Source organism: Cupressus sempervirens, chromosome 1 (genome assembly GCF_028749045.1).
Source record: "Cupressus sempervirens isolate cs-2001-9-10 chromosome 1, ASM2874904v1, whole genome shotgun sequence".
NCBI classification, from domain to species: Eukaryota; Viridiplantae; Streptophyta; class Pinopsida; order Cupressales; family Cupressaceae; genus Cupressus; species Cupressus sempervirens.
In genome coordinates this window covers 606,350,111-606,370,197 of record NC_143118.1, presented here as the reverse complement: position 1 = coordinate 606,370,197, position 20,087 = coordinate 606,350,111, and the positions used below count along the sequence as shown (strand labels likewise).

General features: G+C 46.6%; 1 non-coding gene and 1 pseudogene across 1 annotated transcript in view; both read right to left on the bottom strand.

Moving 5' to 3' along the window:
- Positions 1-12,201: 12,201 nt before the first annotated feature.
- LOC149578913 (25S ribosomal RNA) lies at positions 12,202-13,206 on the bottom strand (annotated as a pseudogene).
- Positions 13,207-19,542: 6,336 nt separating this feature from the next.
- LOC149578912 (25S ribosomal RNA) overlaps positions 19,543-20,087 on the bottom strand; it is a 3,298-nt gene continuing 2,753 nt past the window's right edge. Inside the window, exon 1 of the ribosomal RNA XR_016357952.1 lies at positions 19,543-20,087. This exon is cut by the window's right edge and continues 2,753 nt beyond it. This is a non-coding gene — a ribosomal RNA (25S ribosomal RNA).

The following is a 20,087-nucleotide window of genomic DNA, read 5'->3' as shown; positions in this document are numbered from 1 at the left end:
GAAAAATGTGACCAAACAACCATCCATGACACCGTTTTTGGAGCTCGGCCAGATCGGGTTGGCCAGAATGGCTCGCCCAGATCGGGTCAGCCAGCATGGCTCACCCAGATCAGGTTGGTTAGCATGGCTCACCCAGATCGGGTCGGCCAGAATGGTTCGCCCAGATCGGGTCGGCCAGCATGCCTCGGTCAGAATGGCTCAGCTAGATCGGGTCGGCCAGCATGGCTCGCCCAGATCAGCTCGGCCAGGCTGGCTCGCCCACCATTTTTCAAGCACACTACCTCCCCTATATAAGCTATTAGTGGAAGGCTTACTCTACATCAAAAATGTACATTCAATGCACAAGTACCTTAAAACCCAATTCAATGAAAAATGTGACCAAATAGCCATCCACGACCCCATTTTTGATGAGGTTGTCAACGGAGACAAAGATTGGCATTGGTTAGACGATTTGATTGCATCAGTCAGCGGGCTAAATTGATCAATATTTGGAGAACAACTAGAATGGGTCGACAACCATTTTATATCGGAAGCTACCCGATTTGAGAATTATGACTCAAGTAGAATGGCTCAGGTACCCATTTTATGAACTTAAAGAGTCGACTTGGTGGGCCGACCTGGCGGGGTGACTTGGTAAGAGTACTTGGTGGGCTGACCTGGCAGGGTGACTCAATGAATGAACTTAGAGAGTCGACTTTGTGAGACTACTTGGTGGGTCAAACTGGCAGGGTGACTTGATGAACAAACTTAAAGAGTCGACTTGGTGAGAGAACTTGGTGGGCCAAGCTGGTGGGGTGAATTATTGAATGAACCTAAAGAGTCGACTTTGTGAGAGTATTGGTGGGACGACCTGGCGGGGTGACTTGATGACCAAACTGAAAGGGTCGACTTGGTGAGAGTACTTGGTGGGTCGACCTTGCAGAGTGACTTGATGAACGAACTTAGAGAGTCGACTTTGTTAGAGTACTTGCTGGGGTGACTTGATGAACAAACCTAAAGAATCGACCTAGTGAGAGTACTTTGTGGGCCGACCTGGCAGAGTGACTTGATGAGCAAACTTAAAGAGTCAACTTGGTGAGAGTACTTGGTGGGCTAACCTGGTAGGGTAACTTGATGAACAAACTTAAAGAGTCGACCTTATGGGCCAACTTGGCAAAGTGACTTCGTGAACGAACTTAAAGAGTCCACTTGGTGGACAGACCTGGCAGGGTGACTTGATGAACGAACTTAAAGAGTCAACTTGGTGAGAGTAATTTGTGGGCTAACCTAGCAGGGTGACTGGATGAATTAACTTAAAGAGTCAACTTGGTGGGGTGACTTGATGAACGCACTTGAAGGGTCAACTTGGTGGGGTAACTCTATGAACAAACCTAAACAGTTGACTTGGTCAGAGCACTTGGTGGGGTGACTTGATGAACAAACTCAAAGAGTCGACTTGGTGAGAGTACTTGGTGGCTCGACTTGATGAGCGCACTTGAAGAATTGACTTGGTTAGAGTACTTGGAGGGGTGACTTGATGAACAAACTCAAAGAGTCGACTTACTGAGAGTACTTGGTGGCTCGACTTGATGAGCAGACTTCAAGAGTCCACTTGGTGAGAGTAATCAGTGGGGTGAACTGATGAATGGAATTAAAGAATCGACTTGGTGGGAGTACTTGGTTGGCCAAACTGGTGGGGTGACTTGATGAATGGACATAAAGAGTCAACTTGGTGAGAGTACTTGAACTTGTTCTGGTGACTTGATGAATGGACTTAAAGAGTTGACTTGGTGGGGTGACTTGATGAAAGGACTTAAAGAGTCGACTTGGTGAGAGTACTTGGTCGGGTGACTTGATGAATGCACTTGAAGAATCGACTTTGTTAGAGTACTTGGTGGGGAGACTTGATGAACAAACTTAAAGAGTCAACTTGGTGGGCCGACCTGGCGGGGTGACTTGATGAATGAACTTAAAGAGTCGACTTGGTGAGAGTACTTGGTGACTTGGTGGGCCGACCTGGCTAGGTGACTTGATGAATGAACTAAAAGAGTCCACTTGGTGGGTCAACCTGGCAGGGTGACTTGATGAATGAACCTAAAGAGTCGACTTGGTGAGAGTACTTGGTTGGAAGACATAGTGGGGTGATTTGATGAGCGAACTTAATGAGTCGACTTGGTGAGAGTACTTGGTGGGGTGACTTGATGAACAAACCTAAAGAGTCGACTTGGTCAGAGTACTTGGTGGGGTGACTTGATGAACGAACTTAAAGAGTCAACTTGGTGGGCTGACCTAGCAAGGTGACTTGATGAATAAATTTAAAGAGTCGACTTGGTGAGAGTACTTGGTGGGCTGACCTGGTGGGGTGACTTCATGAACAAACTTGAAGAGTTGACATGGTGAGAGTACTCGGTGGGCTGACCTAGTCACGTGACTTAATGAACGAACTTAAAGAGTCAACTTGGTGGGCCGACTTGGCCGGGTGACTTGATGAATGAACTTAAAGAGTCAACTTGGTGGGTCAAACTAGCAGGGTGACTTGGTGAGAGTACTTGGTGAGTTGACCTAGCAGGGTGACTAGATGAATGAACTTAGAGAGTCGACTTTGTGAGAGTACTTGGTGGGTCAAACTGGTGGGGAACTTGATGAATGAACTTAAAGAGTTGACTTGGTGAGAGAACTTGGTGGGTTGAGCTAGTGGGGTGAATTGATGAATGAACCTAAAGAGTCGACTTTGTGAGAGTACTTGGTGGGCCGAACTAGTGGGGTGACTTGATGACCGAACTTAAAGGGTCGACTTGGTGAGAGTACTTGGCAGGCCGACTTGGCGGAGTGACTTGATGAACGAACTTAAAGAGTCAACTTGGTGAGAATACTTGGTGGGGTGACTTGATGAACAAACCTAAAGAGTCGACTTGGTGAGAGTACTCATTGGGCCAACCTGGCGGGGTGACTTGGTGAGCAAACTTAAAGAGTCAACTTGGTGAGAGTACTTGGTGGGCTGACCTGGCAGGGTGACTTGATAAACGAACTTAAAGAGTCGACTTGGTGGGCCGACTTGGTAGAGTAACTTAATGAACAAATTTAAAGACTTCACTTGGTGGGCCAACCTGGTGGGGTGACTTGATGAACAAACTTAAAGAGTCGACTTGGTGAGAGTAATTTGTGGGCGGACCTGGTGGGGTGACTTGATGAATGAACTTAAAGCATCGACTTGGTGGGGTAACTTGATGAATGCACTTTAAGGGTTGAGTTGGTGGGGTGACTCTATGAACCGACCTAAAGAGTTGACTTGGTGAGAGTACTTGGTGGGGAAACTTGATGAACAGACTTAAAGAGTCGACTTGGTGAGAGTACTTGGTGGGGTGTCTTGATGAGAACACTTGAAGAATCAACTTGGTTAGAGAACTTGGTGGGGTGACTCGATGAACAGACTCAAAGAGTCGACTTGGTGAGAGTACTTGGTGGCTCTACTTGATGAGCAGACTTAAAGAGTCCACTTTGTGAGAGTACTTGGCAGGGTGAACTAATGAAAGGACTTAAAGAATCAACTTGGTGGGAGTACTTGGTTGGCTGAACTGGAGGGGTGACTTGATGAACGGACATAAAGAGTCAACTTGGTGAGAGTACTTGTACTTGTTTTGGTGACTTGATGAACGAACTTAAAGAGTCAACTTGGTGGGGTGACTTGATAAAAGGACTTAAAGAGTTGACTTGGTGAGAGTACTTGGTGGGGTGACTTAATGAATGAACTTAAAGGGTCGACTTGGTGGGGTGACTTGGTGAACGGACCTAAAGAGTGTACTCGGTGAGAGCACATGGTGGGGTGACTTGATGAATGGACTCAAAGAGTCAACTTGGTGAGAGTACTTAGTGGCTTGACTTGATAAGCAGACTCAAAGAGTCCACTTGGTGAGAGTACTTGGCAGGGTGAACTGATGAACGGACTTAAAGAGTCGACTTGGTGGGAGTACCTGGTGGGCCGACTTGGCAGGGTGACTTGATGAAGGGACATAAAGAGTCGACTTGGTGAGAGTACTTGTTCTGGTAACTTGATGAATGGACTTAAATAGTCGACTTGGTGGGGTGACTTGATGAAAGGACTTAAAGAGTTGACTTGGTGAGAGTACTTGGTGGGGTAACTTGATGAACGCACTTGAAGAATTGACTTGGTTAGAGTACTTGGTGGGGTGACTTGATGAAAAGACTCAAAGAGTCGACTTGGTGAGAGTACTTGGTGGCTTGACTTGATGAGCAGACTTAAAGAGTCAACTTGGTGAGAGTACTTGGTGGGGTGAACTGATGAACAGACTTAAAGAGTCGACTTGCTGGGAGTACATGGTGGGCCGACCTCGTGGGGTGACTTGATGAACGAACTTAAAGAGTCAACTTGGTTAGAGTACTTGTTCTAGTGACTTGATGAATGGACTTGAAGAGTCAACTTGGTGGGGTGAGTTGATGAAAGGACTTAAAGAGTGAACTTGGTGAGAGTACTTGGTGGGGCGACTTGATGAACGGACTTAAAGGGTCGACTTGGCGGGGTGACTTGATCAACGCACTTGAAGGGTCAAGTTGGTGGGGTGACTTGATGAATGGACCTAAAGAGTTGACCTGGTGAGAGTACTTGGTGGGGTGACTTGATGAATAGAGTTAAAGAGTCGACTTGGTTAGAGTACTTGGTCGTGTGACTTGATGAACGCACTTGAAGAATCGACTTGGTTAGAGTACTTTGTGGGGTGACTTGATGAACGAACTTAAAGAGTCAACTTGGTGGGCTGACCTGGTGGGGTGACTTGATGAACAAATTTAGTGAGTCGACTTGGTGAGAGTAATTGGTGACTTGGTGGGCCGACCTGGCCAGGTGACTTGATGAACGAAATTAAAGAGTCCACTTGGTGGGTCGACCTGGCGGGGTGACTTGATGAATGAACCTAAAGAGTCGACTTGGTGAGAGTACTTGGTGGGTAGACATAGTGGGGTGATTTGATGAACAAACTTAAAGAGTCGACTTGGTGAGAGTACTTGGTGGGGTGACTTGATGAACGAACCGAAAGAGTCCACTTGGTGGGCCGACCTGGCCGGGTGACTTAATGAAAAAACCTAAAGAGTCGACTTGGTGAGAGTACTTTGTGGGACAACCTGGCAAGGCGACTTGATGAACTAACTTAAAGAGTCAACTTCGTGAGAGTACTCGATGGGCTGACTTGGTCATGTGACTTGATGAAAGAACTTAAAGAGTCGACTTGGTGAGAGAACTTGGTGGGTCAAGCTAGCGGGGTGAATTGATGAATGAATCTAAAGAGTCGACTTTGTGAGAGTACTTGGTGGGCCGACCCGGCGATGTGACTTGATGACAAAACTTAAAGGGTCGACTTGGTGAGAGTACTCGGTGGGCCGACCCAGCGGAGTGACTTGATGAACAAACTTAAAGAGTCAACTTGGTGAGAGTACTTGGTGGGGTGACCTGATGAAAAAACCTAAAGAGTCAACTTGGTGAGAGTACTTGGTGGGCCGACCTGGCAGGGTGACTTGGTGAGCAAACTTAAAGAGTCGACTTGGTGAGAGTGCTTGGTGGGCTGACCTGGCGGGGTGACTTGATGAACAAACTTAAAGAGTCAACTTGGTGGGCCGACTTAGTAGAGTGACTTCATGAACAAACTTAAAGAGTCCACTTGGTGTGCCGACCTAGTGGGGTGACTTGATGAATGAACTTAAAGAGTCAACTTGGTGAGAGTAATTTGTGGGCTGACCTAGCGGGGTGACTTGATGAAAGGACTTAAAGAGTCGACTTGGTGAGAGTACTTGATGGGGTGACTTGATGAACACACTTGAAGAATTGACCTGGATAGAGTACTTGGTGGGGCAACTTGATGAATGGACTCAAAGAGTCAACTTGGTGAGAGTACTTGGTGGCTCGACTTGATGAGCAGACTTAAAGAGTTAACTTGGTGAGAGTACTTGGCAGGGTGAACTGATGAACGAACTGAAAGAGTCGACTTGGTGGGAGTACTTGGTGGGCCAACCTGGTGAGGTAACTTTATGGATAGACTTAAAGAGTCGACTTGGTTAGAGTACTTGTTCTGGTGACTTGATGAATGGACTTGAAGAGTCGACTTGGTGGGGTGACTTGATGAAAGGACTTAAAGAGTCGACTTGGTGAGAGTACTTGGTGGGGCAACTTGATGAACGGACTAAAAGGGTCGACTTGGTAGGGTGACTTGATGAATGGACCTAAAGAGTTGACTTGGTGAGAGTACTTAGCAGGGTGAACTGATGAACAGACTTAAAGAGTCAACTTGGTGGGAGTACTTGGTGGGTCGACCTGGTGGGGTGACTTGATGAACAGACTTATAGAGTTGACTTGGTGATAGTACTTGTTCTAGTGACTTGATGAACGGACTTAAAGAGTCGTCTTGGTGGGGTGACTTGATGAAAGGACTTAAAGAGTGGACTTGGTGGGGTGACTTGATGAACAAACTTAAAGGGTCAACTTTGCGGGGTGACCTGATGAACGGACCTAAAGAGTTGACTCGGTGAGAGTACTCGGTGGGGTTACCTAATGAACAGACTTAGAGAGTCGACTTGGTGAGAGTACTTGGTGAGTCAACTTGGTTGGGCGACTTCGTGAATGGAATTAAAGAGTCAACTTGGTGGGAGTACTTGGTGGGGTGACTTGATGAACGGACTTCACGGGTTGACTTGGCGAGGTGACTTGATGAACGGTCCTAAAGAGTTGACTTGGTGAGAGTACTTGGTGTGGTGACTTGATGAACAGATTTAAATAGTCGAATTGGTGAGAGTACTTGGTGGGGTGACTTGATGAACGCACTTGAAGGGTTGACTTGGTGGGGTGACTTTATGAATGGACCTAAAGAGTTGACCTGGTGAGAGTACTTGGTGCGGTGACTTGATGAAAATAGTGAAAGAGTTGACTTGGTCAGAGTACTTGGTTGGGTGACTTGATGAACGCACTTGAAGAATCAACTTGGTTAGAGTACTTCGTGGGGTGACTTGATGAACTAACTTAAAGATTCAACTTGGTGGGATGACCTGGTGAGTTGACTTGATGAACAAACTTAGAGAGTCGACTTGGTGAGAGTACTTGGTTACTTGGTGGGCCGACCTGGCCAGGTGACTTGATGAAAAAACTTAAAGAGTCAACTTGGTGAGAGTACTCGGTGGGCTAACCTCGTCACGTGACTTGATGAAAAAACTTAAAGAGTTGACTTGGTGGCCTGACTGGGCTAGGTGACTTGATGAATGAACTTAAAGAGTCAACTTGGTGGGTCAAACTAGCAGGGTGAATTGGTGAGAGTACTTCTTGGGCTGACCTGGCAGGGTGACTTGATGAATGAACTTAGAGAGTCAACTTTGTGAGAGTACTTGGTGGGTCAAACTGGCAGGGTGACTTGATGAACAAACCTAAAGAGTCAACCTGGTGAGAGAACTTGGTGGGCCGAGCTAGCGGGGTGAATTGATGAATGAACCTAAAGAGTCAACTTTGTGAGAGTACTTGGTGGGCCGACCTGGCAGGGTGACCTGATGACCGAACTTAAAGGGTCAACTTGGTGAGAGTACTTGGTGGGCCGACCTGGCGGAGTGACTTGATGAACGAACTTAAAGAGTCAACTTGGTGAGAGTACTTGGTGGGGTGACCTGATGAACAAACCTAAAGAGTTGACCTGGTGAGAGTAATTGATGGGCCGACCTGGCGGGGTGACTTGGTGACCAAACTTAAAGAGTCAACTTGGTGAGAGTAGTTGGTGGGCTGACCTGGCAGGGTGACTTGATAAATGAACTTAAATAGTTGACTTGGTGGCCCGACTTAGTGGAGTGACTTCATGAACGAACTTAAAGAGTCCACTTGGTGGGCCGACCTGGCAGGGTGACTTGATGAACGAAATTAAAGAGTCAACTTGGTGAGAGTAATTTGTCGGCTGACCTGGTGGGGTGACTTGATGAATGAACTTAAAGAGTCAACTTGGTGGGGTGACTTGATGAATGCACTTGAAGGGTCAACTTGGTTTGGTGACTCTATGAACAGACCTAAAGAGTTGACTTGGTGAGAGTACTTGGTGGGGTGACTTGATGAAAGGACTTAAAGAGTCAACTTGGTGAGAGTACTTGGTGGGATGACTTGATGAACACACTTTAAGAATCAACTTGGTTAGAGTACTTGGTGGGGAAACTTGATGAATACACTCAAAGAGTCAACTTGATGAGAGTACTTGGTGGCTCGACTTGATGAGCAGACTTGAAGAGTCAACTTGGTGAGAGTACTTGGCAGGGTGAACTGATGAACGGAGTTAGAGAGTCAACTTGGTGGGAGTACTTGGTGGGCTGACCTGGTGGGGTGACTTTATGGACAGACTTAAAGAGTCGACTTGGTTAGAGTACTTGTTCTGGTGACTTGATGAACGGACTTGAAGAGTCGACTTGGTGGGGTGACTTGATGAAAGGACTTAAAGAGTCAACTTGGTGAGAGTACTTTGTGGGGCGACTTGATGAACGGACCTAAAGGGTCGACTTGGTGGGGTGACTTGATGAACAGACCTAAAGAGTTGACTTGGTGAGAGTACTTGGCAGGGTGAACTGATGAACGGACTTAAAGAGTCGACTTGGTGGGAGTACTTGGTGGGCCGACCTGGTGGGGTGACTTGATGAACAGCCTTATAGAGTCGACTTGGTGATAACAGAAGCATAGAAATAATAGAAAATGTGAGAAAAAAATGTGGTCTTGTCATTTGGACCGCAGAAGTGGAATTGCATAATTCATAAGCACAATATGCTAACCCACACGGGCGCCTTCACTACAACAGTCTGCAAGACAAGTTGCCAGCTATCACCCAGAGTTGTCCTAGACAACGTTTAGGCCTTTCTTAAATAGGCAATTGTATACCGGTCGGGAAGGTTCTAGATGCTCAGACTTAATGCTTATGCCTGGAAGACCCTGAAAATACACATAAGTCTGCCTAATACATCTTTGACAAATTATTTTATAAATTTCGGTAGCCCAACTTTTGAAGGCCATAACTCACAAATCGTTGCTCCGATTGGCTATTATAACCACTTTTCAAAAATGCCAACTCCTGATCTACAGGCTTAGGATTGCTATTATAACCCTTCCCTCAATTTTTTAAACCTCATTTGGGCACTCTAAGGCCTCCAACAGTGAGCCTGAAGATTTTTAGCATATTTTTCCACCAAAAATATGCAATAACTTCTTAACACTTATGCTTGAGCTAACTTGGTGAGCAGACTTAGAGAGTTAACTCATTGAGGTGACTTGGTGGGGTTGACCTGGCAAGGTGAAACCCACTTGGTGAGAAAACTGCAAGAGTCGGCTTGGTGAGTGTGCTGGAATTGCTGGCTTGGCGAGCTGACTTGGTGAGCTGACTTGGCAAGCCGAATTAGGGAGGTAACCTGGCGAGCAAACTTGAAGAGTCAATTCATTAAGGAAACTTTGCAAGTCCACCTTGTGAGCTGACTTGGGGAGATGACCTGGGGGCAGACTTGGTGAGTGTGATTGAATTGTTGGCTTGGTGAGCTGACATGGTGAGCTGACATAGTGAGTGGGTTTAGAGAAGCAACTCGGTGGGGCAACTTGGCGAGCACACTTGATGGGGAAAGGTGGTAAAATGACTAGGTGATTCGACTTGGTGAGCTGACTTAGGGAGCTGACTTGGTGAGCCAACTTAAGGGGTTGACTTGGTGAGGCAACCTAAATAGTTGACTTGGTGAGCTAACTTGGGCAGCCGACATGGTGAGCGGTCTTAAAGAAGAGGCGACCTGGTGGGGTAACTTAGTGAGGCGAGATGGTAAGTCATCTTGGTGAGCCGGCTGGACGAGCTGTGAGCCGACTTGAGGCATTATGCCTAGCTAGCCAGATTCGAGGTAGGGTAGCCAAAATGATCCGATTTGAGAATTTTCTTTATAAAAAGAGATCATGATAAGCCTTGTAAGGCCAAAAGGAATGAAATTTTGGGAGTTGAAAAAAAAATGTTACCTGATTTTGGATCACACATAGGTCTCAGGTCACATAGCATCAAGGTGCCCTGGGTGCCATGATTCGAGCGAAAAGTCGACAGTGGCATGAGTCATGCAAAAACATTGGAGTCCATTAAGGCTCGAGGTGCTTCGAGTTGAGGTTGTCGAGGAGGGTTTAGTTGAAAACTTAGGGCGTTAACCAAAAAGAAAAAGTTAACCACTTTTGGATCATGTACATGGCTTGGGGCACTTAGAATCAAGTCGAGCACGGTGACATGAGTCGTGCAAAAAATTTGGAGATGACTCGAGTCGGGGCATTTGACTCTATTCAAGTTCAAAACTTTGAGACTTAACAAAAAAAAGAAAAAAGAAAAAGTTACCCAGTTTTGGATCACATAAGTGACTCGGGCCACTAAGAATCAAGGTGAGTGTAGTTACATGAGTCGAGCGAAAAAAAACTGGAGGCGGTTAAGGCTCGAGGCAATTCGAGTTGGGGTAGCTGGATCAATTCGAAAACTTTGGCCTTTAGCCAAAAAAAGAGTTAATCGCTTTTGGATCACGTACATGACTTGGGGCACATAGAATCAAGTCAAGCACGGTGACATGAGTGGTTCAAAAAAATTGCAGGCGATTAAGGCTCGAGGCAATTTGAGTTGGGGTTACTGACACGATTCGGGTTGAAATCTTTGGGTGTTAACCAAAGAAGGAAGAAGTTAACCACTTTTGGATCACGTACATGACTCGGGGCACCAAGTCGAGCATGGTGACATGAGTCCTATGAAAAAACTTGAGGTGGTTAAGGCTCGAGGCGATACGAGTCAGGGTTGCTAACACAATTTGGGTTGAAAACTTTGGGCGGTAACCCAAAAAAAGAGTTGACCGCCTTTGGATCATGCACATGACTTGGCACACTTAGAATCATGTCAAGCACGGTGACATGAGTCATGCAAAAAAATTGGAGGCAGTTAAGGGTCAACGCTATTCAAGTCAGGGTTGGGGTAGTTGGGGTGATTCGTGTTGGGGTTGGGGTAGTTGAGGCGATTCGTGTCGGGGTTGCCGACACAGTTCGAGTTGAAAACTTTGGGCATTAACCCAAAAAAATAAGTTGACCAATTTTGGATCATGTACATGAGTCGTTTGCCCTCGCGAAAATTACAAAACCCAGGGACCCGCCTGGAATTTGCAGTTGAAAGATTTTTCTGCCCTCACGAAAAGTTACAAACCCCACCCCCTCGAAATTTGGACTTGGAAGATTTTTTTGCCCTTGCGGAATTTAGAAACCCCACCCGCTCAGAATTTGGCACTTAGAAATTACAAAACCCCACCCGCTTGGAATTTGGACTTGGAAGATTTTTTTGCCCTCACAAAAATTGCAAACCCAACCTGCCCAAAATTGCACTGATTACGAACCTGACCCACATGGAAATTGTACTTGGAAGACTTTTTCGCACTCGCAGAAATCACAAAACCCCACTCATGAGGAATTTGGCACTTGGGAGATTTTTTCGCCCTTCCAAAAATTGCAAACCCTACCAGTTCAGAATTTGGGACTCAGGAGATTTTTTCCCCCTCGTGGAAATTTTACAAAAGCCCACTCGCCTGATATTTGGCACTCGGGAGATTTTTCTGCCCTGGCAGAAATTTCAACAAAACCCCTCCCTCCCTCCTGAAATTTGGCACTCGGGAGATTTTTTTGCCCTGGCAAAAATTTTAGACCCCACCTGCCAGGAATTTGGCACCTGGGAGATTTTTATGCCCTCGCAAAAATTGCAAACCCCACCCCCGAGAATTTGGCACTTGGGAGATTTTTTCACCCTCGCGAAAATTTTCACAAAACCCCACCCAACCAAAATGTGGCACTTGGGAGATTTTTCTGCCCCGGCAGAAATTGTAAAACCCCACCTGCCGAGAATTTGGCACTTGGGAGATTTCTTCGCCCTCGTGGAAATTTTCACAAAGCCCCACCCACTCAAAATTTGGCACCTAGAAGAGTTTTTCTGCCGTCATGAAAAATTGCAAACCCCACCGGCCCAAAATTTGGCACTTGGAAGATTTTCCCGCACTCGTACAAATTGCAAACCCCACCCGCTGGGAATTTGGCACCTGAGAGATTGTTACGAGCTCGCAAGAAAAAACCTTGCAAACCCCACCCCCACCTAGAATTTGGCACTTGGGAGATTTTCTCGCCCTCGCAAAAATTACAAACCCCACCCGCCTCAGAGTCAAAAAAGGTTTTATGAATCGAGGCGACAGAGGGCTAAATCTCAGGGGATCATGGCAGCAAGGCCACTGTGCCACTTACAACACCCCGTCGCTTATTTAAGTCATCTGCAAAATATTCTTCCTGTCGACCGCTTGAAATTAATATCCAAGGTTGCTCCAAAAGGCTAGTGTGCCAATCAGAGATGGCTAATGACACAGGCCCCTGGGAGTGCAAGAGCACCCCTACTGCGGGTCACGATGCAGCCGGAGAGAGATATGCACCGCATCTAGCGTGGATTCTGACTTAGAGGCGTTCAGTCATAATTTGACACATGATAGCTTTGCGCCACTAGCTTTTCAACCAAGCGCGATGACCAAATGTGTGAATCAACGGTTCCTCTCGTACTAATTTGAATTACTATCATGGTGCGGATCATCAGTAGGGTAAAACTAACCTATCTCATGATGGTCTAAACCCAGCTCACGTTCCCTATTGGTGGGTGAACAATCCACCACTTGGTGAATTTTGCTTCACAATGATAGGAAGAGCCGACATTGAAGGATCAAAAAGCAACGTCGCTATGAACACTTGGCTGCCACAAGCCAGTTATCCCTGTGGTAACTTTTCTGACACCTCTAGCTTCAAATTCTGAAAGTCTAAAGGATCGATAGGCCACGCTTTCACGGTTTGTATTCGTACTGAAAATCAAAATAAAATGAGCTTTTACCCTTTTGTTCCAAATGAGATTTATATTCTCATTGAGCTCATCTTAGGACACTTGCATTATCTTTTAACAGATGTGCCGCCCCAGCAAAACTCCCCACCTGACAATGTCTTCCGCCTGGATCGGCGCGTCTAGATGCACCTTAAGGAAAAAAATAGGGACATCGCCCCATCTCTACCTCACAGAATAAGTAAAATAATGTTAAAAGTATTGGTATTTCACTTGTGCCTGAAAGCTCCCACTTATTCTACACCTCTCAAGTCATTTCACAAAGTCGGACTAGAGTCAAGCTCAACAGGGTCGACTTGGTGAGAGTCGACTTTGTGAGAGTACTTGGTGGGTTGACTTGATGAATAAACCTAAAGAGTCGACCTAGTGAGAGTACTTGGTGGGCTGACCTGGCGGGGTGACTTGATGAGAAAACTTAAAGAGTCAACTTGGTGAGAGTACTTAGTGGGTTAACCTGGCAGGGTGACTTGATGAACAAACTTAAAGAGTTGACCTTGTGGGCAGACTTGGCAGAGTGACTTCATGAACAAACTTAAAGAGTCCACTTGGTAGGCCGACCTGGCTGGGTGACTTGATGAACGAACTTAAAGAGTCGACTTGGTGAGAGTAATTTGTGGGCTAACCTAGCAGGGTGACTTGATGAATTAACTTAAAGAGTCGACTTGGTGGGGTGACTTGATGAATGCACTTGAAGGGTCGACTTGGTGCTGTGACTCTATGAACGGACCTAAAGAGTTGACTTGGTGAGAGCACTTGGTGGGGTGACTTGATGAACAAACTCAAAGAGTCGACTTGGTGGGCCAACCTGGCAAGGTGACCTAATGAATGAACCTAAAGAGTCGACTTGGTGAGAGTACTTGGTGGGCAGACATAGTCGGGTGATTTGATGAGTGAACTTAAAGAGTCGACTTGGTGAGAGTACTTGGTGGGGTGACTTGATGAACGAACCTAAGGAGTCGACTTGGTGGGCCGACCTGGCAGGGTGAATTGATGAACGAACTTCAAGAGTCGACTTGGTGGGCTGACTTGGCAGGGTGACTTGATGAACAAACTTAAAGAGTCGACTTGGTGAGAGTACTTGGTGGGTCGACCTAGCGGGGTGACTTGATGAACAAACTTAAAGAGTCGACTTGGTGAGAGTACTCAGTGGGCTGACCTGGTCACATGACTTGATGAATGAACTTAAAGAGTCAACTTGGTGGGCTGACTTTGCTAGGTGACTTGATGAATGAACTTAAAGAGTCAACTTGGTGGGTCGAACTAGCGGGGTGACTTGGTGAGAGTACTTGGTGGGCTAACCCGGCAGGGTGACTTGATGAACGAACTTAGAGAGTCAACTTTGTGAGAGTACTTGGTGTGTCGAACTGGCAGGTTGACTTGATGAACGAACTTAAAGAGTTGACTTGGTGAGAGAACTTGGTGGGCTGAGGTGGCGGGGTGAATTGATGAACGAACCTAAAGAGTCGACTTTGTGAGAGTACTTGGTGGGCCGACCTGGTAGGGTGACTTGATGACTGAACTTAAAGAGTCGACTTGGTGAGAGTACTTGGCAGGCTGACCTGGCAGAGCAACTTGATGAAAAAACTTAAAGAGTCAACTTGGTGAGAGTACTTGGTGGGCTGACTTGATGAACAAACCTAAAGAGTCGACTTGGTGAGAGTACTAGGTGGGCCGACCTGGCGGGGTGACTTGGTGAGAGAACTTAAAGAATCGACTTGGTGAGAGTACTTGGTGGGCTGAGCTAGCAGGGTGACTTGATGAACAAACTTAAAGAGTCAATTTGGTGGGCCGACATGGCAGAGTGACTTCATGAACGAACTTAAAGAGTCCACTTGGTGGGCCGACCTGGTTGGCTGACTTGATAAACGAACTTAAAGAGTCGACTTGGTGAGAGTAATTTGTGGGCTAACCTGGCTGGGTGACTTGATGAATAAACTTAAAGAGTCAACTTGTTGAGGTGACTTGATGAACACACTTGAAGGGTCAACTTGGTTGGGTGACTCTTTGAATGGACCTAAAGAGTTGACTTGGTGAGAGTACTTGGTGGGGCGACTTGATGAACAGACTTAAAGAGTCAACTTGGTGAGAGTATTTGTTGGGGTGACTTGATGAGTGCACTTGAAGAATTGACTTGGTTAGAGTACTTGGTGGGGTGACTTGATGAACGGGCTCAAAGAATCGACTCGGTGAGAGTACTTGGTGGCTTGACTTGATGAGCAGACTTAAAGTGTCTACTTGGTGAGAGTACTTGGCGGGGTGAACTGATGAACGAACTTAAAGAATCGACTTGCTGGGAGTACTTGGTTTCCCGAACTGGTGGGGTGACTTGATGAACGGACATAAAGATTCGACTTGGTGAGAGTACTTGTACTTGTTCTGGTGACTTAATGAATGGACTTAAAGAGTCGACTTGGTGGGATCGCTTGATGAAAGGACTTAAAGAGTTGACTTGGTGAGAGTACTTGGTGGGCTGACTTGATAAAAGAACTTAATGGGTTTACTTGGCAGGGTGACTTGGTGAAACGACCTAAAGAGTTGACTCGATGAGAGCACTTGGTGGGGTGAATCGATGAACGGTCTCAAAGAGTCGACTTGGTGAGAGTACTTGGTGGCTCCACTTGATGAGCAGACTCAAAGAGTCCACTTGGTGAGAGTACTTGGCGGGCTGAACTGATGAACGGACTTAAAGAGTCGACTTGGTGGGAGTACCTGGTGGGCCAACCTAGTGGGGTGACTTGATGAAGGGACATAAAGAGTAGACTTGGTGAGAATACTTGTTCTGGTGACTTGATGAATAGACTTAAACAGTCGACTTGGTGGGGTGACTTGATGAAAGGACTTAAAGAGTCAACTTGGTGAGAGTACTTGGTGGGGTGACTTGATGAACGCACTTGAAGAATCGACTTAGTTAGAGTACTTGGTGGGGTGACTTGATGAACGGACTCAAAGAGTCGACTTGGTGAGAGTACTTGGTGGCTCGACTTAATGAGAAAAATTAAAGAGTCAACTTGGTGAGAGTAATTGGTGGGGTGAATAAATGAACAAACTTAAAGAGTTGACTTGCTGGGAGTAATTGGTGGGCTGACCTGGTGGGGTGACTTGATGAACGGACTTAAATAGTCAACTTGGTTAGAGTACTTGTTTTGGTGACTTGATGAACGAACTTGAAGAGTCGACTTGGTGGGGTGACTTGATGAAAGGACTTAAAGAGTCGACTTGGTGAGAGTACTTGGTGGGGCGACTTGATGAACAAACTTAAAGGGTCAACTTGGCAGGGTGACTTGATCAACGCACTCGAAGGGTCGAGTTGGTGGGGTGACTTGATGAACGGACCTAAAGAGTTGACCTGGTGAGAGTACTTGGTGGGGTGAATTGATGAACAGAGTTAAAGAGTCGACTTGGTGAGAGTACTTGGTCGGGTGACTTGATGAATGCACTTGAAGAATCGACTTGGTTAAAGTACTTGGTGGGGTGACTTGATGAACGAACTTAGAGAGTCAACTTAGTGAGAGTACTTGGTGACTTGGTGGGCCGACCTGGCCAGGTGACTTGATGAACGAACTTAAAGAGTCCACTTGGTGGACCGACCTGGCAGGGTGACTTGATGAATGAACCTAAAGAGTCAACTTGGTGAGAGTACTTGGTGGGCAAACATAGCGGGGTGATTTGATGAATGAACTTAAAGAGTCAACTTAGTGAGAGTACTTGGTGGGGTGACTTGATAAACAAAACTAAAGAGTCAACTTGTTGGGCCGACTTGGCAGGGTGACTTGATGAACGAACTTAAAGAGTCACCTTGGTGGGCTGACTTGGCAGGGTGACTTGATGAACAAACTTCAAGAGTCCACTTGGTGAGAGTACTTGGTGGGCCGACCTGGCAAGGTGACTTGATGAACTAACTTAAAGAGTTGACTTGGTGATAGTACTCGGTGGGCTGACCTGGTCACGTGACTTGATGAACGAACTTAAAGAGTCAACTTGGTGGGCCAACTTGATCGAGTGACTTGATGAACAAACTTAAAGAGTTGACTTGGTGGGCCGACCTGGTGGGGTGACTTGGTGAGAGTACTTGGTGGGCTGACTTGGTAGGGTGACTCGATGAATGAACTTAGAGATTTGACTTTGCGAGACTACTTGGTGGGTCGAACTAGCAGGGTGACTTGATGAACGAACTTAAAGAGTCGACTTGGTGAGAGAACTTGGTGGGCCGAGCTGGCGGGGTGAATTGATGAACAAACCTAAAGAGTCAACTTTGTGAGAGTACTTGATGGGCCGACCGGGCGGGGTGACTTGATGACCAAACTTAAAGGGTCGACTTGGTGAGAGTACTTGGTGGGCCGACCTAGCGGAGTGACCTGATGAACAAACTTAGAGAGTCAACTTTGTGAAAGTACTTGGTGGGGTGACTTGACGAACAAACCTAAAGAGTCGACTTGGTGAGAGTACTTGGTGGGCCAACCTGGTGAGAGTACTTGGTGGGCTGACCTGGCGGGGTGACTTGATGAGAAAACTTAAAGAGTCAACTTCGTGAAAGTACTTGGTGGGCTGACCTAGCGGGGTGACTTGATAAACGAACTTAAAGAGTCGACCTTGTGGGCTAACCTGGCGGGGTGACTTGATGAATTAACTTAAAGAGTCAACTTGGTGGGGTGACTTGATGAACGCACTTGAAGGGTCGACTAGGTGGGGTGACTCTATGAATGGACCTAAAGAGTTGACTTGGTGAGAGCACTTGGTGGGGTGACTTGATGAACAGACTCAAAGAGTCAACTTGGTGAGAGTAATTGGTGGCTAGACTTGATGAGCGCACTTGAAGAATCGACTTCGTTAGAGTACTTGGTGGGGTGACTTGATGAACAAACTCAAAGAGTCAACTTGCTAAGAGTACTTGGTGGCTCGACTTGATGAGCAGACTTAAAGAGTCCACTTGGTGAGAGTACTTGGTGGGGTGAACTGATGAACAAACTTAAAGAATCGACTTGGTGGGAGTACTTGGTTGGCCGAACTGGTGGGGTGACTTGATGAATGGACATAAAGAGTCGACTTTTTGAGAGTACTTGTACTTGTTCTGGTGACTTGATGAATGGACTTAAAGAGTTGACTTGGTGGGGTGACTTGATGAAAGGACTTAACAAGTTGACTTGGTGAGAGTACTTGGTCAGGTGACTTGATGAACCCACTTGAAGAATCGACTTGGTTAGAGTACCTAGTGGGGCGACTTGATGAACAAACTTAAAGAGTCGACTTGGTGGGCCAACTTGGCAGGGTGACTTGATGAACGAACTTAGAGAGTCGACTTAGTTAGAGTACTTGGTGACTTGGTGGGCTAAGCTGGGCAGGTCACTTGATGAACAAACTTAAAGAGTCCACTTGGTTGGCCGAACTGGCAGGGTGACTTGATGAATGAACCTAAAGAGTTGACTTGGTGATAGTACTTGGTGGGCAAACATAGCAGGGTGATTTGATGAGCAAACTTAAAGAGTCGACTTGGTGAAAGTACTTAGTGGGGTGACTTGATGAACGAACCTAAAGAGTCGACTTGGTGGGCAGACCTGGCAGGGTGACTTGATGAACGAACTTAAAGAGTCAACTTGGTGGGCCGACCTGGCAGGGTGACTTGATGAACAAACTTAAAGAGTCGACTTGGTGAGAGTACTTGGTGGGCCGACCTGGCGGGGTGACTTGATGAACAAACTTAAAGAGGCAAATTGGTGAGAGTACTCGGTGGGCTGACCTAGTCATGTGACTTGATGAACGAACTTAAAGAGTCAACTTGGTGGGCCGACTTGGCCAGGTGACTTGTTGAATGAACTTAAAGAGTTGACTTGGTGGGTCGAACTAGCAGGGTGACTTGGTGAGAGTACTTGGTGGGCTGACCAGCCAGGGTGACTTGATGAACGAACTTAGAGAGTTGACTTTGTGAGAGTACTTGGTGGGTCGAACTGGCAGGTTGAATTGATGAACAAACTTAAAGAGTCCACTTGGTGAGAGAACTTGGTGGGCTGAGTTGGCAGGGTGAATTGATGAACGAACCTAAAGAGTCAACTTTGTGAGAGTACTTGGTGGGCCGACCTCGTGGGGTGACTTGATGACCGAACTTAAGGGGTCAACTTGGTACTCCTCCCTCCCACCCAAAATTTGGCACTCGAGAGATTTTTCCGCCCTAGCAAAAATTGCAAACCCCACCTGCCAGGAATTTGGCACCTGGGAGATTTTTCTGCCCTCGCAAAAATTTTCACAAAACCCCACCCGCCCGGAATGTGGCACTTGGGAGATTTTTCCGCCCCAACAGAAATTGCAAAACCCCACCCGGTGGGAATTTGGCACTTGGGCGATTTCTTTGCCCTCGCAAAAATTTTCACAAAACCCCACCTGCTCAAAATTTGGCACCTGGGAGAGTTTTTCCGCCCTCGCAAAAAATTGCAAACCTGACCCGCCCAAAATTTGGCACTTGGAAGATTTTCCCGCATTCGCACAAATTGCAAACCCCACCCACCAGGAATTTGGCACCTGAGATATTGTTACGAGCTCACAAGAAAAAACCTTGCAAACCCCACCCCCACCCAGAATTTCGCACTTGGGAGATTTTCTCGCCCTCGCGCAAATTACAAACCCCACCCGCCTCAGAGTTGAAAAAGGTTTTATGAATCAAGGCGACAAAGGGCTGAATCTCAGTGGATCGTGGCAGCAAGGCCACTCTGCCACTTACAATACCCCGTCACTTATTTAAGTCATCTGCAAAAGATTCTTCCTGCCAACCGCTTGAAATTAATATCCAAGGTTGCTCCAACGGGCTAGTGCACCGATCGAAGATGGCCAATGACACGGGCCCCTAGGAGTGCAAGAGCACCCCTACTGTGGGTTGTGATGTAGTCAGAGAGAGATATGTGCTGCATCCAGCATGGATTCTGACTTAGAGGCATTCATTCATAATCCGACACACGATAGTTTCGCGCCACTGGCTTTTCAACCAAGTGTGATGACCAAATGTGTCAATCAATAGTTCCTCTCATACTAAGTTGAATTACTATCATGGCATGGATCATCAGTAGGGTAAAACTAACCTGTCTCATGATGATCTAAACCCAGCTCATGTTCCCTATTGGTGGGTGAACAATCCAACACTTGGTGAACTCTGCTTCATAATGATAGGAAGAGCCGACATCGAAGGATCAAAAAGCAACGTCA